This window comes from Silene latifolia, chromosome 11 (assembly GCF_048544455.1).
Source record: "Silene latifolia isolate original U9 population chromosome 11, ASM4854445v1, whole genome shotgun sequence".
In the NCBI taxonomy this organism is placed as follows: domain Eukaryota; kingdom Viridiplantae; phylum Streptophyta; class Magnoliopsida; order Caryophyllales; family Caryophyllaceae; genus Silene; species Silene latifolia.
This window is the reverse complement of record NC_133536.1, coordinates 168591635-168602687: the sequence shown is the minus strand read 5'-3', so window position 1 is coordinate 168602687 and position 11053 is coordinate 168591635. Positions and strand designations below refer to the sequence as shown.

Genomic DNA, 11053 nt, shown 5'->3' with positions numbered 1-11053 from the left:
GGTTTAAAGGAAGAGAAGCAGAGAAAAGAGCAATAAAGGCAGAAAAAGATGATAACCTATCAATGAAGAAGGGACATGTCAGAATTTCGGTTCACTACGGTAGTCCAGTGACTCAACTATAAACAACGTAGATAAATTACTGCGAGACGGATATGGAAAGGTCCTTCCGATCCACTTTTTATCCTAAACTTCGACTAACTTAACTTCCGTCCTCGTCAGGGTAGTCTACTATTCATAGCAGGTCTATTTAGTCCAATTTTCCGATCCAAGATTAAATTTAACCATATTAAAAAGGTGACTCAGAAGCGTGCACTCAACTAAGTCGGTAAATACAGTTATATTGCTATGGTGACATAATCTCACAATTAATTCGTCCAACCTATTTACTACATCGTCACATTTCTACCGTAGATCCCCTAATCCCGACATGAAACAGATTTAGCTACTCATATCGCTATTAATACTATCAATACTAACAACAAATAAATAACCAGCATTCGACATGATAAAACAATAATAAAAATGCATAAAAAGTTAATTAGGGCAGAAATTAAATGAGACAAAACAAGTAACTAAAATGAACAAATGAAAGATTAAAATTAAGAGGGAGAAAGAGATTACAATCGCAAGAATCCGGCGTAAATAACTAGCAAATCCGAGCGAAATAACTCCGAAAATAAAGTTACAGTGAAAAGAGAGAGTACGCAGTCTTGGAAAATGATAGATAAAACGTAGAATAGATGATAGATGAGATAAAAGATGCTAATAACCTAGTTAACATATGCTTAAATACAAAATAAACTAAGTTCAATAACTAAAACAAGTTCACGGGCTAATTAAAGCCCACGAAAGCAAAAACCACTCGATCAAGTAGTATGAAACCAATCGATCGAGTAAAACTCCAGATAATCTACTCGATCGAACACAAATGTTACTCGATCGAGTAACCTCTCTTCCAGCTCTTCTTGATCGAGTATAAATCAACTCGATCGATCAACCAAGGCCACAGAAACCACTCGATCAAGTATTCTTCCTTCAAATCAGCCCAAACTCGTGCCCGATTGCCTCGTAAACCGTGCCTTCACGTTTCCCAATGCAGGAACTCACTCCGGAAAATCCCGTCTCCACAAAATGCATGGAAAAAGGACGGAAAATGAGACGATTCCACTACTTTCGCGTTCATTTCTACAAAACGGACAAAACGAACCAAAGTAGCCAATTCGGGGGGAAAATGCAATATAAACAGTATGAAAGTACATAGAAATACGTGCAAAAATAGGCTAAAAAGACTATACAAAATGCACGTATCAAATCTCCCCAAACCGAATCTTAACTCGTCCTCGAGTAAACTAAAATGCAACTAATGGAACGGAAATGAAAACTCAGAGGTAGCTTAACTTGTCTAATTGAACCAATTTAATGCAACAAAAATTAACAGTCATAGCTAAGCAGTCAATACGCAAACGAGTTATAAGCTGTTCAGAAATATAGCCAACCTATCGACCTTGCAAGACCAACAAAATCGGACTCTCACGTGGTCACTCTTCTCTCATGAAGCAAAGGGTGAATGTTATATGTAAAAGAGAGAAGGAGAAACAGTCACTCACCTAACTGCGACCTACATAACATGCATGCAACAAAAATGAAAGACGATTCAAATACTAATGCACACATTCCAACCAATAATGTCCGTCACAGCCGAGGGCATACAAATAATATGGGAATAGTGAGGTTCAGGTGAGAAAAGGAAAAAAAATTTATGGTAATGTGGAGATAAAAGCGTCAAGCTAGTTCCTAACAGGACCATATAAAAGCATCCGAATCTCAACTGACTGTAAAATAAAGTACAAGTGCCCTTCATTTGGCACACAACTCACTAATCTCATACACAATCTCCTCAAAAATATGCGATAAAACGGAGGAGTGAGACCGTCACAAGATAGAAATGAATACAGACGGACTCAATTAAGTAACCAGCTCAATTTTTTTCAACTTTTCATTCTTCCTGGCTTTTCTATCACTGTACAACGTGATTTCTTTTTTTTTTTTTTTTTTTTTTTTTTTCAATTTTTCATTTTTCTTCTTCTTTTTTTTCACGTTTTTTTCATCTTTTTTTTCTTTATTTACTTTTCTTTTCCTCCTTCCTCTATTTACACCAACTCCAATCAAATAATACACGGGCCAAACTGCAGACCGAAAAATATACTACAAAAGGACATACTAAACTAGCTTGAGTAGGCAGGCTCAGTTTGGGATGTAGCTAATGGGTCAGAAAGGCAAGTTTTGGCTTAAGTGGAGCTAAATGGGTGAAAAATATAAGGAAAAGAAAAATTTTGCAAGCACCTCCCTGCATGTGACACCGACCACAAACCCGAATGTGTGCATTTGACAAGAAATCGAATGTCATAAAAGTGCAAAAATGATGAACATACTATGCAAGGAGTACTACTCTCAATTGATAATGAACTGGTCATGAATGTCACCAGTTATGGGCTCTAAACCTCGGAAATTGTAAAGTAGGTTGCCAATTTATCAGGTCAAGTCTAAACAGTCAGCTACATTTGAACAAAAACCCATAGACTATGCGTATGACAAAGCTAATAACTATCAACAGAAGTGCAAGGCTCAAGTAAAATGACAAGTTATAGTGCAATATCATCACGGAAATCTACCGTTCCGACTCAACCTATATGCAAAAATAAACGTGAAAATTTTTGAATTTTTGAAATTTTTGGTTTTTTTTTTTATTTTTAATGAAATAAAAAAAACAATGCAAGCTGAAATAAATAAACGTGAGTGCAAAACAAATGCAAATGCAGAGTCAAAAGGATGCAATACCCTCCCCAAACCAAAACGGACAACGCCCTCGTTGTCCTCCAGCATACACCAGTAGATATATACAGGGGAACGGGAATATACAACCAATAAAGAATAAAAAATAACAAAATAAATAGGAGACAAAAATAAAAGAGTGAGATGTACATACAAAACACGAACTTCCCCAAACCAGCCAAAAAACTGAGGAAGTGAGTAGACGAGTAGCTACTCGTCAGCCTCCTCTTCGCTGTCACGCACGTCCTCCACCGTCACCGTGAAGTCCGGTTGAATAACCGGAAAGACACGGAAAGACTAGTGGGGACAGCGTCGTGTGCCCCGGAGGAGAAGGTGAAGAAGCTGAGGAACTCAAGACTCGGCTCCAGAAAGGTGTGGCCACTTATAGTGATGAGTCCGGCCATCCCCGTGCCCCGTAAAAGGTCACAAACTGGCTCGTAGAAACCGAGCCTCTCAAGTGCCGGCTGGTCTAAGAACCGGGTAGGGAAAAACTTACAGCCGACTAAGTTATAAAACCTCTTACGATGTACACCATTAACGAAAATTACCTGCGGGAACTCAGGGTGGGAATCGAGGGAGTCGTCCCCTCGGACAGTGACCGTGCCAGAAGGAGTAGCAAAAGTAGAAGTACTAGGAGCTGGCGTAGCACGAGCACGTCCACGACCTCGGCCCCGGCCTCTAGAACCTGAGGTAGAAGCCCGTCCAGTGACGGTACGAGGAACTAGGGCCGCCCGTAAAGCAGCTGCAACTGCTGGTGAGTCCGCCACAGGTGTGCTCACCGTGGCTGAAGTAGAGGTTGTGGCTGCTGTGACCACCACTGAGGAAGAAAGACTAGCAGCAGTGCTAGCAGTGGTGGTGGTTGTGACTAAGGTGGCAGCTGAAATAGGGCTAGCAGCAGTGCTAGCAGGCGTAAAAATTGTACCAGCAGCAGAGACTAAGAACACAGGGGCTGCGGTACTAACAAAAGTGGAGGCGGTGGTGACAGCAGGGACCACCGTCTCAGACAATGATGGACTAGAAGTCGAGCTAGTGGAGGGCAGAGAGCTATAATCCATCCTGAATAAATAGGGCAGGGGAATTTGATATGAAGACAGCAGCTAAACATCATGACAATAACGTGAAAAACAGTATGACAATTCCCTAACAGTCAAAAAATTCGACTGGAGCCCGAAAATTCCCAAATGACCTCAAAAATTTCGAATGGTGGCGGGTAAACAGGGATAGGGGAAAGGTAACAGACGAAAAATGCACAAAATTAAGCAGCAATCGAAGCAATTTAAGCATACCCAGCAGTGCAGACTAAGTGACAGTCGAAAATTTCGACTGAAACTACCCTTAATCGCAAATTTCTCGCTAAAATTCGAATTTAAACATGTAAAAATCAATGAGGTATGGGAATAAGCATCAAGTAAGCAAAACTAAGCATTGAATCAAAATTATAGTCGATAATTTCGACCCAAAACGGAAAATCGAAACATAGGCCCTAATTCACTTCATAAAAGGCAAAATAAATGAAATTTAAATGCAAAGAAGTGTAAGGATCACTTACTTGATGATTATGAACCTACAAATTGCAATTAATTGGCAACAAACAAGCAACAATGGCGATTTTTAATAGAAAAGCCGCGAAACCCTAAAAACACCAAGTGATCGTGTAAAATGGCGTGAATCAAGGGGAAAATAGAGGGCTTATGACGATTAATTAACAAGTAACAAAATGTAGGTGACGGATTTGGCAAATGGGCAATAAATATGGGGGATTTGGGGATTGTTTTATCACAAAAGAGGAAGGGGGTCGAAAAGAATTAGGGGTGAAATGAAATAACAAAAAAAAAAGAAGGAAGTTAAGGAAAACTCCTTGCGTGTCTCTTGCAATTTCACTCGATCGAGTGGTTTAGCACTGCTCAATCGAGGACTTTCTGGATTCATCTACTCGATCGAGTAAAAAGTTACTCGATCGAGAACTCCCCTTTTCAGCTTTAGTCGATCGAGTAATATGGAATCACTCGATCGAACAAATTTCACTCGATCGAATACAAAAAGTACTCGATCGAGCTCTTTTCCTCGTGTAAGCTCTTGAATTCGCCATTATTCCTTTGAATTTGCGTAAAATTCCCCTAACCTGCATAAAAACACTCGCAAAAATATCCTAAAATACCAATTTTGCAAAGTAACAGTCTATAGTCTTTAATCTACGCTAAAAATTGTCTAAATTCTAATTGTCCTAATTAAAAGCAATAAATGAAATTCGACGGAAAATTTAAAAATTGTTTATACAAGTTGGTACACGGGGCATTTCCCCGCTCACTTCTCAAAGCAATTCAGTAGCCTCTTGGAGGGCTCCTGACTAGAGGACGTCATCTCAGCAACATTAATTGTCCTCTTTAATTTCCACGAGCTTGAATTTGAATCATTATGAGGAGAATAGTTGACGTCCACATGCGCGCCAACTTTTCTCATCCTTACTCCTTTCTCACCGGCTTTAACATTGTCACTCCCACCTTGACTGACATTAATTGCACAATGCCCTTTGACAGCTCCTGCATTATTTTCATCTGTACTTGCAACAAGGAAAACAGATGAACTTTCCTCCTTTTTGCTCTCAACCTGAGGCGGAGGGGTCACAATAGCAGCACAATGCTCATAATTTTCATTTGGAGTGTCAATAATAGGGTTAGTAGAAGAGAGGGCATTGCAAGGCTGAGCTTGCATGGGAGCCCATCGGAACATAGATTGATGGAATATCAATTCCTCGTCCCCAACCTGAAAAGTCAATGTCTTGCCCCCGACGTCTATTACTGCACGGGCAGTAAATAAAAATGGTCTCCCTAAAATAATAGGGGTATGGGCATCTTCGGGGATGTCAAGTACAACAAAGTCAACGGGAATAAAGAACCTCCCGATCTTAACAGGTATGTCTTCTATTACACCTAGTGGCCGTGATATGCTATGGTCGACCATCTGAAAAGTCATGTTTGTGCAATTAAACTTTGTCAAACCAAGTCTCTTAGCCAGAGACAACGGTAAGACACTCACGCTAGCACCAAGATCGCATAACGCGTTATCAATCAAATGGGTACCAATACGACACGGAATCGAAAAACTACCCGGGTCTGACTGTTTGGGAGGTAACTTATTCTGAACTAGGGCTGTCCCTACCTCGGTCAAAGCTACCATCTCATGATCATTAATGTGCCTCTTACGCGATAAAATTTATTTCATAAATTTAAGGTAAGAGGGTACCTGTGTCAGCAGTTCGGCAAATGGCACAGTGATGTGCAAGCTTCTTAGGAGTTCGACAAATTTGCCGAATTGTTGATTAGCCTTAGTACTTTGCAAACGCCTCGGGAAGGGAACCCGTGATGGGTATCTCGAGTCCCTTGTTCCTCTCTTCCAACGTGTCAGCCGGATCAAGCTCCAAGTCCTTTGGACGCTTCATTCCTCTCGAACGAGGTTTTCAGGCGATTTCTCACTCGATCGAGCACTAGCAGGCTCTCGATCGAGCTGTTTTTTATATACATTACTCGATCGACCAGAAATACCATTCGATCGAGTAGTTTCTTCAACAAAATCACTCGATCGAGTAGAAAATTCACTCGATCGAGTAAGATCTTTTCCCTGTTCACTCGATCGAGTAGAATTTTTACTTGATCGAGCCCTTTCTTCAGCAAATTCACTCGATCGACCCCCAGTAATCAGTCGATCGAGTACTTTCCTTGTCGTCAGCTCCTTTTCTTTGCTAGAACACTGTTCATCAACTATAATTTCCTTCCTCGGGTCTGATTTCAACATGTTCGGTCCCTCATATGAACGACCGCTCCTCAAATTAATTAAATTTGCCGTCTCATGTGGATTTTTGTCAACTTGTGACGGTAAATGACCTGGTTTCCTTGTGGACTGGTTCGCGGCTAACTGGGCAACTTGAGTTTCAAGTGCCTTGATTGATACGTCTTTTTGTTGATCACTCAGCTGCCACTGCTTTGTCAAAGACTGCAGCATTGTCTTTAACTCACCTAGCTCACTTACTCCACCAGAGGATCATGCACCTTGATTAGGTGTAGGAAAGGAAGGAGGCTTCTGAAAGCCTTGTTGAGTCTTATGTGGAGGGGCATACGGTTGTTGCTGCTGTGGAGGATGGGTAGGATTGAGCACATTTTGACTTGTCCACCTCAAATTGGGATGGACTGCGCCTTGGTTGTTATAGTAGAAACCCCCTCCTTTCCTATATTGTTGAAAAGCAAGGACTTGTTCCTTCTCCGTAAGACAAACAACAACAGTGTGACCGTCGTTGCTCCCACATCTCTCACATGTAACAGTCTCCCCTCTAATAAGCAGATGAACCGTCTGAAGCTCCCCAGCAGAATGCAGCTCAAACTTATCAAACCTAGAATTCATGGCTTCCAGTTGAGCCATAACTTGCTTATCGACTGCATGAATTGTTCTAATACCATCCCTCGGGTTTCCATACTTAGCACAGTGGTTCGCCATCTCTTCAATAAGAGCCCATCCCTTATCATCGTCAGTGTTCTCTTGGAACTTCCATTAGATGATGCATCAAGTATGGCTCTGTGATCGTCGTACAACCCATTGTAGAACTGGTTGGACAGAAACCATGGATCAAAACCATGGTCAGGAAGAGGCCTCACCAAATTCTTGAAACGGGACCATGCTTCATAGAAAGTCTCATCGGGTGCTTGCTTAAAACTTGTGATCTTTGCCCTCAGCTGATTGGTGTTCTATGGAGGGAAATATCTCTTATAAAAATCAAGGGCAAGGGTCTCCCAGTCTGTAACCCCTGCGGCTGTGCGGTCCAAATCAGTTAACTACTCCCTGGCTGAGTCAGTCAAAGAAAAAGGGAACATGACCTCCTTAATCTTGTCTTGAGTTACCCCCTTTGTGGCGGGGATAGTAGAACAGTAGTTCGTAAAGACCTCCATGTGCTTCCTCGGGTCTTTACCTGCCACACCTCTAAAGATATTTCTCTCCACCAGATTGATATAGGAAGGACGGATGTCGAATGTATTCCCATCCTCAGTCTGGAGATTAAAAACCTTTGGAATTGATGATGCTTTAGGCTCCGAATGGTTGGCTTACAGAACTGACAGTATCTTCTTCAAAAGGCGGATTTTCTGTAAAAAGGAAATGCTGAAGCTCTGGTTCGCAAGTACTCAAGTCTTCCTTTCGTGATTCTCTTTGCAGATGGAGTCTATGCCTAAATAGTCTCTCTGGCTCAGAATCAGCTGCAACTAACTCAAACTTGTCTGACCTGGGCATACACGACACTGAAAGAAAATAAATAAGAACTGCCTCAAGGAATAAAAATTCCCTGAGACGGATAAAATAAACGAAACAAAGACAGATAGGGCAATTGCCTCCCCGGCAACGGCGCCAAAATTTGACAGGGCTGTCGTATACCTATCAAAAATAACGAACTAAACTAGCTATATAGCTAGGGAAGTCAGGTCGATCTCCTCAGGGAGGTAAGATATCTGTAAGAGTCTGTTTATTTGGTCACAAAATGGGGGGGTGTTTAAATTGGTTTTCTAAAGTAAACGGTTAAAGGAAGAGAAGCAGAGAAAAGAGCAATAAAGGCAGAAAAAGATGATAAACTATCAATGAAGAAGGGCCATGTCAGGATTTCGGTTCACTACGGTAGTCCAGTGACTCAACTGTAAACAACTTAGATAAATTACTGCGAGACGGATATGGAAAAGTCCTTCCGGTCCACTTTTTATCCTAAACTTCCACTAACTTAACTTCCGTCCTCTTCAGGGTAGTCTACTGTTCATAGCAGGTCTATTTAGTTTAATCTTCCGATCCAGGATTAAATTTAACCAAATTAAAAACGTGACTCAGAAGCGTGCACTCAACTAACTCGGTAAATACAGGTACCATTATCGAAGAAGATCCGGGTAAAATATGTACTTCATGGGAAATGAAAAAAAAAACCGATCGACTTTCATTTGGTATTTTGGTCGAAATTCTTTGACTCCTCGATACTCAATCAAGTCCTCTTTTTTAACGCTGGAATGCGTTTCTATAGTCTCTTATTTAGTAATTCCCGAACTCTTTGTTCGGTATCGAGGATCATTGAAATAAGCAAAAATACTATTTCTACGGAAAATACCATTTATGGGTATTTCAATCGAGATACCATTGGAAAGGGACATTAATTCTTTTCTCGTTCTTGACTCAATTGAAATTGAAATGGAATGATTAATCTATTTTTTCGCCTCTTTGCCAATAAATCAGAGTTTTTTGCAGGATATATGTGATTACAATGACTCATCCCATTAAGTTCTGAATAATTCGGACTCCTATGTTTATTTTTACTAGATTTTTTAATATAAGGATCCAAAAATTTATTTTGTACTTGATCATTAGTCATTGATGAGTTATAAATTTTTTGTTCGAAAGAAAGAGAATTCCCGGTTGTTTGATCTTGATCCTTGTGGAGTGAAAAGGAGACTACACTGGATCTATATGGTCTTCCCGACAATATCCATAAGCGGCTTGCTTTTGGTAAGAGATGAACATTACCGTATGTAAATTCGGGTGCATGATACACATCGGTACTCAAAGTGCATTTCTCCTTCGAATCGAATAAATATGTTTTCGAACTTTTTCCTTAAAATTAAGAGTTGATGCCCCCGCACGAATTTCAGCAATAACTTGTTCGGATTCAACATATTGATCATTTTGAACTAAAAGAAAACTTTTTGGAGGAATATTGCTATGGTGACAGAATCTCACAATTAATTCGTCCAACCTATTTATTAGATCGTCACATTTCTTCCGTAGATCCCCTAATCCCGACATGAAACATATTTAGCTACTCATATCTCTATTAATACTATCAATACTAACAACAAATAAATAACCAGCATTCGACATGATAAAACAATAATAAAAATGCATAAAAAGGTAGTTAGGGCAGAAATTAAATGAGACAAAACAAGTAATTAAAATGAACAGATGAAAGATTAATATTAAAGAGGGAGAAAGAGATTACAATCGCAAGAATCCGGCGTAAAGAACTAGCAAATCCGAGCGAAATAACCATGAAAATAAAGTTACAGTGAAAAGAGAGAGTATGCAGTCTTGGAAAATGATAGATAAAACTTAGAATAGATGATAGATGAGATAAAAGATGCTAATAACCTAGTTAACATATGCTTAAATAGAAAATAAACTAAGTTCAATAACTAAAATAAGTTCACGGGCTAATTAAAGTCCACGAAAGCCAAAACCACTCGATCGAGTAGTCTGAAACCACTCGATCGAGTAAAACTCCAGATAATCTACTCGATCGAACACAAATGTTACTCGATCGAGTAACCTCTCTTTCCAGCTCTTCTTGATCGAGTATAAATCCACTCGATCGATCAACCAAGGCCACAGAAACCACTCGATCGAGTAATAAAACCAGTCGATCGAGTATTCTTCCTTCAAATCAGCTCAAACTCGTCCCGACTGCCTCGTAAACCGTGCCTTCACGCTTCCCAATGCAGGAACTCACTCCGGAAAATCCCGTCGCCTCAAAATGCATGCAAAAAGGACGAAAAATGATACGATTCCACTACTTTCGCGTTCATTTCTACAAAACGAACCAAAGTAGCCAATTCGGGGGCAAAATGCAATATAAACAGTATGAAAGTACATAGAAATACTTGCAAAAATTGGCTAAAAAGACTATACAAAATGCACGTATCAATTTCGTAGAGGATCGGTTCTAGCTCACTTTGTTGATTTGTTGACCGGATTAGCTAATCTGGTAGGGTTTCCCTACTCAGTTTTCTCTATGATTGATTATAAGTTGATTGGAAATGTGTGATTATCTTTGATGTGGATTATTGTGATATTTTGATATTGGTGACATTGTTGGTATTGAATGTGGAGCCATTGTCGGGATATGGTCTTCACCCCAATGTTCGCCTCTTGTGGCTCCCGTCACAAGAAGGATGTGCACATTAATCATCTGGTTCGCTCGTTGCGATGAGCCGGGTTTAGGTTGTAATACCTTAGGTATTCTGGTCTTTAATTACTCTATCGACTTGGTGGTACCCTATCGAGTAAGTTGCATTCAGATTCTGGAGTACATTCTGCTCAGGGTTCGCTCGATCGAGTAGTGGAAACTTGATCTAGTAGGCGGTACTCGATCGAGTACGTTAGTTACTCGATCGAGTGCCAGTGTTTTTACGAGTTTTTGTTACGGTTTGAT

General features: G+C 40.3%; 1 non-coding gene across 1 annotated transcript; it reads left to right on the top strand.

Moving 5' to 3' along the window:
- Positions 1-7452: 7452 nt before the first annotated feature.
- Positions 7453-7558, top strand: LOC141616195 (small nucleolar RNA R71). Its single transcript, XR_012530556.1, has one exon. It is a non-coding gene; the product is annotated as a small nucleolar RNA R71 (small nucleolar RNA).
- The last annotated feature ends 3495 nt before the right edge of the window (positions 7559-11053 follow it).